Genomic DNA, 15,210 nt, shown 5'->3' with positions numbered 1-15,210 from the left:
GAATCTTGTTCAAATCTGAGTGTTGTACCTGACTAAGTAACAGTAAGCAAATGATAGAAGAGATGGGACTGACAATAACTGACTCAGTAGGACACCACACTCTTTCAAAGGAGCTGATTGAAGTCCACCGCTTCTTCCTGTCCCACAGGCCCGACCAGTCCCCCTCCACCGACACCCTCGTCCGCCTAGCCGAACTCGTCCTCACCCTCAACAACTTCACTTTTGACTCCTCCCACTTCCTACAGACTAAGGGGGTGGCCATGGGCACCCGCATGGGCCCCAGCTATGCCTGCCTCTTTGTAGGTTACGTGGAACAGTCCCTCTTCTGCACCTACACAGGCCCCAAACCCCACCTCTTCCTCCGGTACATTGATCACTGTATCAGCGCCGCCTCTTGCTCCCCAGAGGAGCTCGAACAGTTCATCCACTTCACCAACACCTTCCACCCCTACCTTCAGTTCACCTGGGCCATCTCCAGCACATCCCTCACCTTCCTGGACCTCTCAGTCTCCATCTCAGGCAACCAGCTTGTAACTGATGTCCATTTCAAGCCCACCGACTCCCACAGCTCCCTAGAATACACCTCCTCCCACCCACCCTCCTGCAAAAATTCCATCCCCTATTCCCAATTCCTCCGCCTCTGCCGCATCTGCTCCCACGATGAGGCATTCCACTCCCGCACATCCCAGATGTCCAAGTTCTTCAAGGACCGCAACTTTCCCCCCACAGTGATCAAGAACTCCCTCGACCGCGTCTCCCGTATTTCCCGCAACATGTCCCTCACACCCTGCCCCCGCCACAACCGCCCAAAGAGGATCCCCCTCGTTCTCACACACCACCCCACCAACCTCCGCATACAACGCATCATCCTCCGACACTTCCGCCATCTACAGTCCGACCCCACCACCCAAGACATTTTTCCATCCCCACCCTTGTCTGCTTTCCGGAGAGACCACTCTATCCATGACTCCCTTGTTCACTCCACACTGCCCTCCAACCCCACCACACCCGGCACCTTCCCCTGCAACCGCAGGAAATGCTACACTTGCCCCCACACCTCCCCCCTCATCCCTATCCCAGGCCCCAAGATGACATTCCACATTAAGCAGAGGTTCACCTGCACATCTGCCAATGTGGTATACTGCATCCACTGTACCCGGTGTGGCTTCCTCTACATTGGGGAAACCAAGCGGAGGCTTGGAGACCGCTTTGCAGAACACCTCCGCTCAGTTCGCAACAAACTACTGCACCTCCCAGTCGCAAACCATTTCCACTCCCCCTCCCATTCTTTATATGACATGTCCATCATGGGCCTCCTGCAGTGCCACAATGTTGCCACCCGAAGGTTGCAGGAACAGCAACTCATATTCCGCTTGGGAACCCTGCAGCCTGATGGTATCAATGTGGACTTCACCAGTTTCAAAATCTCCCCTTCCCCAACTGCATCCCTAAACCAGCCCAGTTCGTCCCCTCCCCCCACTGCACCACACAACCAGCCCAGCTCTTACCCTCCACCCACTGCATCCCAAAACCAGTCCAACCTGTCTCTGCCTCCCTAACCTGTTCTTCCTCTCACCCATCCCTTCCTCCCACCCCAAGCCGCACCCCCATCTACCTACTAACCTCATCCCACCTCCTTGACCTGTCCGTCTTCCCTGGACTGACCTATCCCCTCCCTACCTCCCCACCTACACTCTCTCCACCTATCTTCTTTTCTCTCCATCTTCGGTCCGCCTCCCCCTCTCTCCCTATTTATTCCAGTTCCCTCTCCCCATCCCCGTCTCTGATGAAGGGTCTAGGCCCGAAACGTCAGCTTTTGTGCTCCTGAGATGCTGCTGGGCCTGCTGTGTTCATCCAGCCTCACATTTTGTTGTCTTGGATTCTCCAGCATCTGCAGTTCCCATTATCTCTGATTGAAGTCCAGGCAACTCTCAGAATTAAACAATTAGCTAAGACTGACCTGTTAAGTAAAAGGCATTTGCATTAGCTTTACAGTAACTCAGTTGTAAGGTTTCTGTGAAAAGCACCAGTGATTCCAGGAACAGGAGCATTAGTTAACCATGGGATATCATCAATCAATGAGTCACTTCACACAGCATAGAATTAAAAGGTGGCCTTTCAGCCCATCAAGCCTGTTAGATCCTGGCTAGACTGTATTTTAACTCTATCCACATACTTCTGTTCCATAATACTTTGCCATACAGAAATCTTTCATCATCAGTTTTGGTTTGGCCAATAGTCTACAGTGGTGACAGAAGGACAGCAGTAGATTCCCACCAGGCTCTTGTGCAATAACAGATAGGAGCTAGAATTAGGCCATTCAAACCCTCCAGTCTGTTCAGCCATTCAACATGATCATATGTAATCATTGAGCTCAGTACCCTAATGCTGCACTCCACCACTGACCCAATGTCTCCTAGCCACATCTAGGTTATTCTTGAAAATGCACAATGTTTTGGCTTCAACTGCTGTCTGTGACTGAGAATTCCACAGACTGGTTACACTTGTGTGAAGGAATTCCTCCTCATGTCATTCATAGAGTCGCCGAGTTATATACAACACAGAAACAGACCCTTTGGTCCAACTCATCCATGCTGACCAGACATCCCAAATTAATCCAGTTCCATTTGCCAGCATTTGGCCCGTATCCTTCTAAACCTTTCCTATTCATGTACCCATCCAGATGCCTTTAAATGCTGTAATTGTACCAGCCTCCACCACTTCCCCTGGCAGCTCGTTCCATACACACACCACCCTCTGCGTGAAAAAGTTGCCCCTTAGGTCCCTTATAAATGTTGCCCCTCTCACCTTAAAACTGATGCCCTCTCAGTTTGGACTCGCACACCCGGAGAAAAATCCTTGCCTACTCAACAAATTCATGCCCCTCATGATTTTCTTAATCTCTATAAGGTCATCCCTCAGCCTCTGATGCTCCAGGGAAAATAGCCGAGCCTATTCAACCTCTCTCTGTAGCTCAAATCCACCAATCCTGGCAACATCCCCGTAAATCTTTTCTGAACTCTTACAAGTTTCACAATATCTTTTGTATAGCAGGGAGCCTAAGCTGAACGCAGTATTCCAAAAATGGCCCAACCAACATTGTGTACAGCCATAACATGACATCCCAACTCCCATACTCAATGCACTGACCAATAAAGGCAAGTGTAGCAAATATCTTCTTCACCACTTGTCTAACTGCAAGCCCACTACGCCTGAAAGAATTAACCCCTATCCTAGACTATGATAATTATAAATAAAATGACCGATCCCAGTATTCGAGGGGTGGTTGTTGGATGGTTGGGACCATCTGATGGGATTATGTTGCTCCAGAGAGTGATGAAGGTACATGATTGTCAGAAGAGGGAGGTGTTTTGCATTCTGCACCACAACACCCAGGAATCAAAGGACAAGAACAGAAGGTCCCTGGAATTAGCTGAGGCGTTGTGTTACTGATCAGAACATGGTCTGTCTGTTCATCAAAACGAGGATCACTCTGAGAGCTGGTTCTGAGGGGGCTGGTTCAGTGTTAAGAACTGTCCACTTGTAAGTAAAGGGGGACTTGGTGACAGGACACCAGCCTCTGTGGAGTTATTTCAAGGGCCATTCCTACAGAGGCCCCCCTCAGCAGCCAGGGATACCTCCTATCATTCGCTTCCCAATCGCCCTCTTTCCCTAATGTGGGAACTTCCTGTTGGGTGCTGTTGTACTCACTCTCCATCCTTCGTTTCCTGCTGGTGCAGCCGCCTCCTCGCTGACCTCACACCTTCCCGAGGCTGATGTCACTCCCTGGGACATTACTGTGCCGAGGCCGAAAGCACTGACTCTGTGGCAGGACTCTCTGCTAAATGTATTGTTAGTGCTCATTCAGTCCTTGTCACATGGAGATTTCAACACAGTGAAGCTTCAGTCACAGTCATAGGATGTTACAGAATAGTCACACTGATGTTCGATTTAGTGCAGTTTGATAAGCTACCCCACCTTTGGAGGGTGAAGCATCTTTATGCCAGGCCTGTGCCAGGGTTTATCTCACTGGTGAAAACAACAGAAGGAAGTCCTCCATAAAAGTTAATGAGGCAAAGGGTGAGGCAGAGGTCCTAAAAGTGTACTTTGCTTCTGTTTTTACCAAATTAGAAAGTAGTGGCAATGACCCAGTTGAAAACGTGTGTGTTGAGCAACTGAGCAGCATAGGGATAGATAAAGAAGAGGGGCTTAAAAGACTGATGTCACTCCAAGTAGAGATGTTGCCAGTCCTAGATGAGACCCATCCGAGATTGCCGAGAGAGGGTAAGGGAGCAAATCGTGGAGCCATTAGCTGAAATTTTCCAGGCCTGCCTGAACTCTGGATTAGGCCTGGTGTCTAGAGGATTGCAAAGGCGACGCTGTTGCTCAAGAAAGCGACAAATGATAACCCAGGAAACTACACAGCCATCAGCTTGACATCAATGGTGGGAAAACTGAAGGAGACCATAAAACTGGATAAAGTAATTATACACTTAGAGAAAAGTAGATTAATACTAAATTGTCAACATGGCTTTGTCAAGGGGAGTTGGTGCCTGATAAATTTAATTGAGTTCTTTGACAAGGGGACACAGGCAGTGGATGAGGGTGGTGTTTGGATGGTGTATGTTTGGACTTTCAGAAAGTATTTGATACACTACCACATGGCAGATTGGTTAGCAAGTTAGAAATGTTTGGGATTGATAGGTTCTTGGCAGCATGGGCTAGAAGTTGGCTAGAAGATAGGAAATGGAGGGTAGATGTAGATGGGCATTTCTCAGATTGGAGACGAGTTGAAACTGGGGTTCCCCAGGGATCAGTGTTGGGGACCCTCACTTTTTCTGATTATTTTAACAATTTGGAAATGGGTGTTGAGAACAAAGTCTCTAAATTTGCATATGATACTAAGCTAGGTGGAACGGTGTATTTTAAGAATGATGCTGAGTGACTTCAGAGGGACATTGACAAATTGGCCAAATGGGCAGGCACCCGGCAGATGGGTTTCTCTCCAGAGAAATGAGAAGAGATGCATTTTGGTACAAGAAACAATACAGGCTCAATGACACAGCTTTGTGGGGAGCACAGGAGCAGAGAGTCTCGAGGTTCACGTGCATGATTCTCTGAATGTGGCCAGGCAAGTTTAAACAGCTGTTAAGAAGAATTATGTAATCTTTGGGTATATAATTAGAGGCATGATGTATAAAAGTAAGAAAAATGTTACGATACCTCTACAAATCATTGGTCAGACCATATTGGAGTATTGTGTCCAGTTCTGGGCCACTTTATTTAAGGAAGGATGTTAAAGCCCTGGAGAGGGTTCAAAGGAGATTTTCTCAAATCTCACCAGGAATGAACGACTTTCAAAAAATTAGAGATTGGGCTTATTCTCAAAGTTAACAAGTGACCTTTCTTGGAGAGTTCAAAGTTATGAACAATTTTGACAGAGTAAAAGAGGATATTTTGTTTCCACCAATTGGAATTTCAGTACCAGGGGGCGGGGGTCACAATTTCAAGATTGTCAGAAAGACAGCTAGGGGTGGGATGAGGAGAAACTTCTTTACTCAGAGAGTTGGATGAACACAGCAGGCCAAGCAGCATCTCAGGAGCACAAAAGCTGACATTTCGGGCCTAGACCCGTCATCAGAGGCTCTGATGAAGGGTCTAGGCCCAAAAAGTCAGCTTTTGTGCTCCTGAGATGCTGCTTGGCCTGCCGTGTTCATCCAGCTTCACACTTTGTTATCTTGGATTCTCCAGCATCTGCAATTCCCATTATCACTTACTCAGAGAGTTGTTAGGATTTGGAATGTGCTGCCTGGGAGAGTGGGAAGGGAGTATTCTGTAGGAGGTTTCAAAGAGAGCTGGAAATTTAGATGAAAGTGATGAAGTTAGAGGGCTAAGGAGATCATGCTGGAGAGTGCGGCCAGCTGGGTGTGTCTTTTGGGCAGCAGAATACACACGATAGTTCGAATGGCCTCCCTTTGTACTGGAAAATTCTCAAATTCTGTGATGTTGCAAGGGGGGATTCACAGTGAAGAAAGACCTTGCGGTGGGGAAACTTATTAGCTAGTGCGTGGTTGACCGCAGGAAGAGGATTTTGAGCTGAATCAGGTATTGTCAGCAAGTTGAATTTTGATGAGTAAATGGAAAAAGTCACATAGTTACACTCTTAGTAAGATCTGTCTAATCAGCCCCATTCCCACCACCCCCCACTTCCCGTGGCCCTGTGAATATTTGCTTTCCTGCGTTTTCTCCCAACTATAATAAAAGCAAAGACTGCAGACGCTGGGAATCTGAAGCAATGCTGGAGAAACTCAGCAGATCTGGCTGTGCCTGTGGAGAGAGAAAGCAGAGTTAATATTTCGAAACTGATGTAACTTCTTCAGAACAAGTAGTTCCAATGTGACTCTTCTGAAGAAGAGTTTGAACTGAACTGAATTAGCTCATTGTCACATGTACTCAAATGAGTGAAAAGCTTACAATTCACCACATTACAGAGAGGTACATTACAGAGAGGCACATTACAGAGAGGTATATTACATAGATACAAAGTTGCCCGGGTACAGATAAGTAAAAACAAATTCTTAAGAAGGAAAATTGGAAAAGAAATAAAAAGTCCAGCATGACAGACCATCAGAATAAATCATAAAAACAAAGGAAAAGTTCAGAATAACAGTCTTTCCAACACAGTCCCATTAGCCTCCAGTGACTGAAAGAGAGACCTCCACACTTGCTTGGACTGAAGATGGTAATTCTGTTTCTGATCCACGGATGCTGCTGGACTCGCAGAGTTTCTCTAGCAATTTCTGTACTGATTTCGCCCAATCCCCTTGTTTAATTTACTCAGTCATTCCAAATTGTAACTTCTCACCATGTCAGAAAACATTGCACACATGTTCCGGTCGCCAATCCGTCCTCCAGTGGTAATAGTTTCCACTGATTTGCTCTTTCAAAACACTTCTCGATCTTGATCATTTTTCTCCATGAACTTCCCTCACGATCTTCCCCGCTCAAAGGGGGGCAATCCAAGATTCTCCAGTTCCCAGGCTCACTGCGATCTTGTGCCCGTTTTGCTCACGTTGTTTGAGCTCTGTTTTGCGGGTTTTCCTGTTGCCAAGGTGCGCAGTGACTTGTTGGGAATCCTGAGGCAAGACCCCAGGTTGTAGCCTGTAGCTGTAGCCCTTGTGGACGTTAGCAAAGTGAAGCCAAAAGGAGTCTTTAACTTCAGACATGCAAGCTCAAATCAATGGGTGACTAAATTGTTTGCCGTTCCCAGGGGCTCCATCACACAGTTTTCAGACAAGAGGACGACACGGCGCTTAATTAGCCTGTTCATTACTTCATTAATCTCAGCATGAAACATTCAAGTGTGTGATTCCAATAATAACTGGGAAAAAAAGACAATGTAGCAGGTGAAGTGATGTGATAAGTGAAGGGTCAAGGCCCGAAACGTCAGCTTTTGTGCTCCTGAGATGCTGCTTGGCCTGCTGTGTTCATCCAGCTCCACACTTTGTTATCCTGATAATACCTGCAAACATGATTGCATTCTGTCCTGTTTGAGCCTTACAGAGATAGCTTTGGCTGTGTTTAGAATATGGATCCAGGTCATGTTTGAACAAGGGCACAGTGAGGCTGTGACAGTAAAGTGCTGGAAGATTACCTACAATGCAACAGAGGAGGTAAATGGTACAGAGTCCAGTTCGATGGGACACCGCTTCCTTAGAATACTTACTTACTTTGGGCAAATTTGATGAGTGAAGGAATTTCAAAGGTTTATAACATCCGGTGATTTTTTTTTGTAACTACCATTCAACTTAACTTTGATCACAGCTCATAGTTTCATTCAGTTATCATTGTAGAGCCTGCAAATGATGAGGTTAATTGAGTCACTGCTTAGAACTGGTTAGCTGGACATCAGGCTCTTGGGAAATTTTGCCAATATCAATCCAGGTTTTACTTCAGTGCAGAGTAATTATCCCAAAGTTAGCTCGACGGAAGGCTGTATGGGCAGCGTATTTATATAAATCGAGGAATTCATTAGATGGTGATGATATCTGATACCTCCTGTGTGTCTAGGTTCTGTAAAATGGACTGAATGTATGATGGACACAGTAGGGGGATATCACATTGTAAGGGACTGGGATTCTCCTGGGATCAATGAGCCAGAAGCTGGTTCCTAACAAACATAGCTAATATTGTCCAACCCATCTTCAACTTCCTGCCTTCAATGGTTGATATTCCTGATCATTGCTCTTGTTAGTTGTGGATGTTGTGTGCTATCAATGTGGATGTCTGTCTCTAAGGAGCAGGTTTATGTGAGCAGAGGTTGCTGATTTGGTGGTATCACGCAGAACTGTGATTCCCATTATCTTCCCACTCAGTTTCCGCAAGGGCTTAAGTCAGGCTCTTTTCTTCCCGGGATTGGGTGAGTTTCAGCGGGAGAGTTCGATCCTCCTGCATCTCATCAACATTGACGTGGGATGAACCAGAAGTTATCCATCTTCTTGCATCGGCTGCAGGAACTGCCGATGCTGGAGAATCTGAGATAACACGGTGTGAAGCTGGATGAACACAACAGGCCAAGCAGCATCAGAGGAGCAGGAAAGGAGCAGTTTTCTGAAGAAGGGTCTCGACCCGAAACGTCAACTTTCCTGCTCCTCTGATGCTGCTTGGCCTGCTGTGTTCATCCAGCTCTACACCGTGTTATCTCACCTTCTTGCTCATGTTGCCTAGCGAGCGTGCTGGAGGCTAATGCAGCCAGGTCCATCTCTGAGAGGATCAAACTGCCTTTGCTGTTCTCTAGACTGCTCAACTGACTGGAGGTTCGGATCTAATGGACAGAATAAAGCCTTTTAACTGGTGACAAAGCGCAATCCACAGTCAGGCTTGCAACCACAATGGTCATGTTAATCGATTGCTTTAATGGAATTGCAATAATCTCTCGATGTAAGCCTTGCAGGCTCAGAGCTTTGATTACTGACTGGCGCTGCCCTACAGTCCCTGTTATTGCATGCACACCCACCCCCCTGCCCTCCTTTAGTGGTGAAACCTTGCTCTTTACTCCCCTCAATAATGGGACAATGGTTCATTTATGTCTACACCTACCAAAACCCTTTCACAACACCATTCCTTGATTCAACTGCAGGCCCTTTTCCCAGAGAAAATTCCCAGTAGCCCCATTCCCCAGGTCATTGTCTTCCCTGGATGACTCTCTGTGGTGATGGAGGTGGAGGGGGAGCTGCTGATTATTGTGAAGCTTGTAGAAGTTGAGCAGCCCCAGCAGGTGGTTGGGGAGAGTCAGGGCACTGACACAGAACATGGAACAGTATGGCACAGGATCAGGCCTTTCGGCCCACCATGTCTGTGCCAGCTATGTTGCCATTCCAAACTCATCCCATCAGCCCACACATGGTCCATATCCTTCTGTTTCATGTATCTAAATGACCTTAAACATTGCTCATCATGCGGTTACATTCTATATCTTACCAAATATTATTCTCAAGAAAAGTCCCACACAGAGGTATGACCCACTGTAATGAACACTGAAGTCTGTGACATATAATATCGAGCTGGGGACAGCAAATCTGAGGGTCCATGCTTGTATTGTAAGAGGTTTTGAAAAAGTTAGTAGTCATATTATGTTGAGCTCCACCCTTTCTATGGTTAGAGAGAGTGAGTTGTACTTTGTAGGGAGTAATGTCCTCTGTACCAGCTGCTGAGAGTCCTAGAATGATACTATCCCTATGATGAAGAAGCAAGCCATTTGGACCATCAAGTCCACACCCACCCTCCAAAGATAATCCCACCCAGACTCACCCCCATTGCTGCAAATCCACATTTCCCCATATCTAACATGTACATCACAATTTCCCATGACCAATCCACCTAAAATGCGCATCTTCGGACTGGGGGAGGAAACCAGAGGAGAACTTTCAAACTGCAGCCAGACAGTCACCCCAGGGTGGAATTGAACCCAGGTCCCCAGCACTGCGAGGCAGCAGTGCTAACCAGCATGCAGCCCTACTGATAGTTGCTTCGAAATGTAGTTATGCATCCCATTATCATGCAGGAAAGTGTCTTGTTCATGAAAAGGAAAAAAGTCGGACAAATCCAATCTGGATAGTTACTGCTCCATCAGTTTACTCTCAGTCATTGACAAAGGGTATCATTGACAATGTTATTGATGACCTGCACACTAATACTCGAGTGGATTTCACTTGACCTTATTCCAGCCTTGATCCTAACATGGACCAAACAGCTGAACTCCAGGAGTGTGGGTGCCTGTCCTTGATATCCAGCCATCTGGCTGACTGATGTTGGCTCTGTTTTAAAAACATTACAGACCAACACAAAAGGCTCCTGTGATTCAATTTCAATACAAAGAAAAGCCAAACCACTGGAGGTGATGGACAGAGAGGCAGGATCCCTCAGTGGGCGAGCCTTATCATTGTGTTTCCGCCTATCATCATTATCATGTACATGGTTCAGGATTCACTGCTCACTGTGGGGCTGCTTCCTCCACTGGCCCCCCCACCTCACCCCATTGGCTGTTTATTGTCCATTGGGTTTGTAATTGGCTCAAACGTGGCCTTCCAATCCCACTTGGGAAAGAGTCCCCGCCTCTAAGAGCACACAGCCAATGGAAAGGCCGGCTGGTCTCTGGCCCCAGCAGCAGAGGTCATTGCTAGGAGCCAAGGCAGTGCCTGACGACAGGGACTTTGCAACAGGGCCCCGTTGTGGATGGCACTGGTTTCTGACCAATTGTCACTGCTGACCAGTGAGGGGTTGGAGGTGTCTTTTTCTGTTCTCGAGTTGCTGCCACCATCCGCTTTTTGGGCAGGGACCTGCAGAACCAGCTGAATCTGGTGTGGCCCAGGGAAACCATTGACCAGAAGAGGGTCTTGTCTTAAACAAGCTGCAGTCTGTTGACTGTCAGCATCTGTCACACATTACACTGAGATACGGACATTGGTACAGAAGCAGAGGAGGACCACCACGGTAGGCCTCACTCCTTCAAGAGCTGCACCTGTTCTTGCATGTCCGCATGGTATCATCATGGTCAAGCACTCTGCAGTATTAAATCTTCCAAACCATTATGCCCCTTATACAAGATCTCGTCCCCAAATTATTTTCTAATATTATATACTATTGTGCTTAATTACGTTTATCGCAACACCATCTCCACCAGTTCTCTGAATTCACAAATTCTGATGATCTGGAGGTTTCATAGACGTCCATTAGTGTTGCATTGTGGTTTTCTCAGAATGCAACACTTCAAATTTGAAACAGTGGTCGATCCCCAGGTTGAAGACTCAATTCCTGAGAGTCTGAAGGCTGCAGGTTATTATTGGCTCGAGCAGCATTGGCCTGTTATGGTCCCATCCAGGAGGACAGCTGCCCTGTTGAAATGAGTAACAAATTTTTTTTGAACCAGGCAATTCAGTCTTGACCCCATCATGGATCCCTGAACGTTGGTCCATCCCCTCAATCTGTGTTGAAGGATTGATGAAGCGGCCATGTTCGCTTCCTCGGTTCGGTCACTCGAGGGCTCCTTCTTGCTCAGCATTACTGTTCCGGAAGATTCACGCTGGGTCAGTGAGGGAGTTGTAAGGACTCCGTGCGTGAACCGGAAAATGGACGTCAGGACTGCGTCGCGGCAGGGAAAGAACAAGCTGCATTTTACACCAGGAGTGGAGTGTGCACTGTTTACTCATTGGTTGTGTGTCAACTTCAGAGGAGCTGGATTTGATTCTTTTGTGAGAATAGCTGGCACTGAATGATTTTGCTTCAAAACAAAAATGCCTAGTGAATAAGCTCTACGACAGCAGTAAGTGCAAAATAGTGACAACCTCGAGTTGCCAGTAATTAAGGGCCTGACCTGGTCAGTTAGTGGCCATTTTGGGGTCTAAATGTCAGAAAAGTGATTAATGTACAAACTGACGAAGGCAGGTGCCCTTCCTGTTGGATTGGGAGGTATGGTAGCCCTCAGACTGGGGCCAACAGGGGTCAGGGGGAATGGTGCATGGCTGCCAAAGGATAATGTTCTTCCCTTGCCCTCCTAACCTCTCCCATGGCCAAAAAAGACCAACCATCTTGCCGTTGGATCCTCTGAGGATTGGGCCCCCAACTCCAATCCCCTCGCCCGGGAAGATTCCAGCTTCCGGGCAGTGGAGTTTGACTTGACTGTTGGCACCTGCGATTCACCAAGAAGCTTGTCAATCATCTCATTGGAGTCTGATCTGACCGGATTTCCTTTTGGTCAGGGCTGACTGTGGTCGGGCAGTCAGCGCTGAGCATGTCCTCGGCTTCAGGACACAACATCTCCGTCAGTGTTTGTGTGAGCAGCTCCACTGTGAAAGGAGTTCCCGGCAATAAGTCAGTGGATTTGTTAAACAGAGTCACTGACAAAAACTACTGTTAATTATTTTGGCAAAACCTATTTCAACTGCACCTGCCTTTAAGAAGCCACATGTTTAGATTGTAGAACTCCTACAGTGTGGACATAGGCCATTCAGTCCACGCCGACCCCTCCAAAGATCATCCCATCCAGACCCACCTGCACTACCCTACCTAGACACTATGGCACAAGCTCAGTTCTGCTGGCCCTGATTGCCTCAGCCAGTCTTTTCTGTCCAGAGCCTCCTGACTGGCCCATTACCGCCAGTCCACACTGCATCATGGGAGCCCATACCCGCGACTGATGCCGTCTGTCACTCTCTCTGAACCACGCTCCTGGGTGACATCCAAGGGTAATATGCCCAGCTTCCTGTGAGGGACACCCTGTAGACTGATCAGTTGCGGGGGTGTGCAGTGAGGGTGAAAATCCTGGGAGTGCCCGAGTACGTGGGCATCGCACCAGGCAGATGAGCACACATTGATGGGAAGGATATCCCTCCCTGTGGATGAGGGTCAGCACCTGGTCTGTGGGTGCCTCAGTCACTACGTGGGCGCAGCCTATCCTTAGGGAAACTGGAAACATTCCTGAATCCTTAGCTCCTCTCCAGGCCGGATGAGCATGACTCCAAATTTATTGGCTGGTCCTCCCAAGCAGGCCACCTGTCACCATCTCGATGTGATGATGTGCAGCTCTTTGGGAGATACCAACCTTGTCCCTGGTCTGCTCCTGGAATGACCTGGAGATGCCCATGGCATCAGGTGAGGACTGGGGCTCATTCTGATCTGTGCCGACCTCTGCTGCTCTGAAATCGGGGGTTACATCATTAAGTTGCAATATTAGTGACATAGGGATATAAGTGGGACTTGCATCATCTGATTTTAATACCTCGGACTTCCGTAGACTGAGATGATTTTCTGAAAGGGATTAAAAAAAACACTGACTGTCAAACAACACAGCGATCATCTCACCACAGGTCGTGTAACACACATCATGAAACTGTCATTAGACAAGAACCAGTCTGAACCGAAATTAATGTCTCTTTTTAATCAAGAATCTGAAATGAGGAAGGCTTGAAGAAATCCGTGTGTCTCCTTTTTGGCTGAAGCATTTATGAGAATTTCCCTTCTTGGAGCCAAAAAAAAGCAAAGCACCTGAAATTAAAGCCTCCCGAGATGAGGCATTCCAATCCCACACATCCCAGATGTCCTCACGTTTCAAGGACCACAACTTCCCCCCCACAGCGGTTGAAAACACCCTCAACCATATCTCCCGCATTTTCCACAACTCATCCCTCACACCTCCGTCCCCACAAGAATAACCAAAACAGAATCTCCCTCATCCTCGTGTACCATCCCACCAACCTCCGGATCCAATGCATCATCCTCCGACACTTCCACCATCTGCAATCCGACCCCACCACCAAGGACATTATTCCCTCCCCACGCTTATCTGCCTTCCGGTGGGACCGCTCTCTCCGTGACTCCCTTGTCTGCTCCACACCCCCCTCCAGCCCCATCACCCCTGGGACTTTTCCCTTGCAACCGCAGGAAATGCTACACCTGCCCCCACAGCTCCTCCCTCACCCCCATCCCAGGCCCCAAGATACATTCCACATTAAACAGATGTTCACCTGCACATCTGCTGATGTGCTATACTGTACCCGTCATGGCTTCCTCTACAATGGGGAAACCAAACAGAAGCTTGGGGACTACTTTGATGAACACCTATGCTCAGGTGCACCTCCCAATTGCAAACTGTTTCAGCTCCCCCTCCCACTCCTTGGATGACACGTCCATCATGGGCCTCCTGCATTGCCACAACCAGAAGTTTGCAGGATTGCGATGCCACCCGAAGGTTGCAGGAACAGCAACTCATATTCCACTTTGGAACCCTGCAGCCCAATGGTATCACTGTGGATTTCACCAGCTTCAAAATCTCCCCTTCCCCACTGCATCCCAAAACCAGCCCAGCTCGTCCCCACCTCCCTCACCTGTTCTTCCTCTCACCTATCCCCTCCTCCCACCTCAAGCTGCACCTCCATTTCCTACCTATTAACGCCATCCCGCCCCCTTGACCTGTCCGTCCTCCCTGAACCAACCTATCCCCTCCCTACCTCCCCACCTATACTCTCCTCTCCACCTATCTTCTCCTCTATCCATCTTCTATCCATCTCCCCTCTCTCCCTATTTACTTCAGAATCCCTTTACCCTCCCCCATTTCCAAAGAAGGTTCTAGACCTGAAACGTCAGCCTTCTCGCTCCTCTGATGCTGCTTGACCAGCTGTGTTCATACCTTGTTATATCAGATTCTCCAGCATCTGCAGTTCCTATTATCTCTCAAGCACCTGAAATTATGAGAGAGAGAGAGACAGAGTATGTGAGAGAGTGTGTGCATTTGTGTGTGTGTGTGTATGTGAGTGTGTGTGAGAGAGTGAGGGTGTATGAGAGAGAGGGTGTCTGTGTGTCTGTGTGTGTGAGAGAGAAAGAGTGTATGTGTGTGAGAGAGACAGTGTTTGTGTGTGTGTGAGAGAGAGAGTGTTTGTGTGTGTGTGAGAGAGAGGGAGAGAGAGTGTGTGTGTGTATGAGTGACAGCGAGAGTGTGTGTGAGTGAGAGTGCGTGTGAGTGAGAGACAGTGTGTGTGTGTGAGTGAGAGTGTGTGTGTGAGTGAGAGTGTGTGTGAGTGTGTATATGAGTGAGAGAGAATGTGTGTGAGTGAGAGAGTGCGTGTGTGTGTGAGAGAGTGTGTGTGTGTGTATGTGTGAGTGAGAGTGTGTGTGTGTGAGAGTGTGTGTGTGAGAGAGTGTATGTGAGTGAGAGAG

This window comes from Stegostoma tigrinum, chromosome 16 (assembly GCF_030684315.1).
Source record: "Stegostoma tigrinum isolate sSteTig4 chromosome 16, sSteTig4.hap1, whole genome shotgun sequence".
Taxonomy (NCBI): Eukaryota; Metazoa; Chordata; class Chondrichthyes; order Orectolobiformes; family Stegostomatidae; genus Stegostoma; species Stegostoma tigrinum.
This window is presented reverse-complemented; position numbering follows the sequence as displayed.